The following is a 1,267-nucleotide window of genomic DNA, read 5'->3' as shown; positions in this document are numbered from 1 at the left end:
AACCATCTCTAGTCAACTACGCGAGGAGGGCAAACAGTCAAAATTCAAACAGAAAATTGTTTCCTCTGGGCTGGTGAGGCACAAAATCAAAAAGCTCTGTAAATCTAGACTCCCGTATGTGGCTCTCAGCTGGTGTGAGTCCCTGAATGAATTACGTGTGGCCCAAGAAATTAATGCTACACACACGGGGGCCCAACTTGAAAGGAAAAATTGCATCTGAGAGGACTCCGCCAGCCATTCAGGAACTCTGGAAACGGAGTCCACATTGATATGGTATGCTAGTAAGGCAGCACTCCCAGTGACGTTTGGATCAAGCACAGGAATAATGTATAATAAATGAGCAAGAAAAAGGGAAAGAAGAGCAAAAAAGCAATAAAAGGATGCCTTAACATTTAGCTTCCATGAGATGGGTGAAACTAGGTGGGTGTTAACACTCACCTTCCTGCCCATCGGAAATGCTGCCTTGTTCTGTGTGAATATAGTGCTTTTTACACCCGTTACAGCCTGTAGCTGAATGATTTAGGATGACCCCTTTTCCTCCTGGCCTCAGACTAATTGACTTGAGAGTGAGTTACAGTCCCAAGAGAATAGCAGCCACACACTGGGTGTATTTTTAATGTCAATTTCGGCAGGAGCTTTTACATAAGGAAATTGTTGTAACAATTATTCTCTCTATCCTGGGCCCTAGGATATTGATTTTTAGCTCATTAGGTGGAGGAGGATAGATGGCTATATGTAAATGCAAAATGGGATGACAGTTACCTGGATCTTTATATAAAGCAGTGATACCCAGATACTGGGGGAGTTGTCCTGTGGATTCAGAAATCAGAGACACGAAAATGCTAAATGACTTTTATGGCTATATTCACAGGGGTGAGTGTTAAATTGAGAGTCAAAATCAAAAGTGAGAGATATCAACAAGTGATTTCAGAGCTTTATTTATTTACTTATTTTATCAGTGATGGCAGCTTTCTGCATTTACGACTTAAATGTAATTGGCACAGCATACATCTCAAAGAGTGCAGTGCACCAGCACCAGCAGAATCTGCTGGAGTGGCCACAAATGCTCAACTGAGAGCCATGTCCTTTACTGCAGTATAGAAGAGCATATAATGTTAGTAGGCATTTGTAATATGATAAAAATAAGAATTAAAGTTCCCAAGTTTGAAAATAATTTAGTTAAAACAATTAAAGCTTACAGATCATTCCTATAATGATGTAATTCTTTTTGAATTTGTTTTCTCGGGTGGCAATAAAAAGTCAGCAT

The sequence above is a fragment of the Furipterus horrens genome, unplaced genomic scaffold (genome assembly GCF_987537825.1).
Source record: "Furipterus horrens unplaced genomic scaffold, mFurHor1.1.pri manual_scaffold_3, whole genome shotgun sequence".
Taxonomy (NCBI): Eukaryota; Metazoa; Chordata; class Mammalia; order Chiroptera; family Furipteridae; genus Furipterus; species Furipterus horrens.
This window is presented reverse-complemented; position numbering follows the sequence as displayed.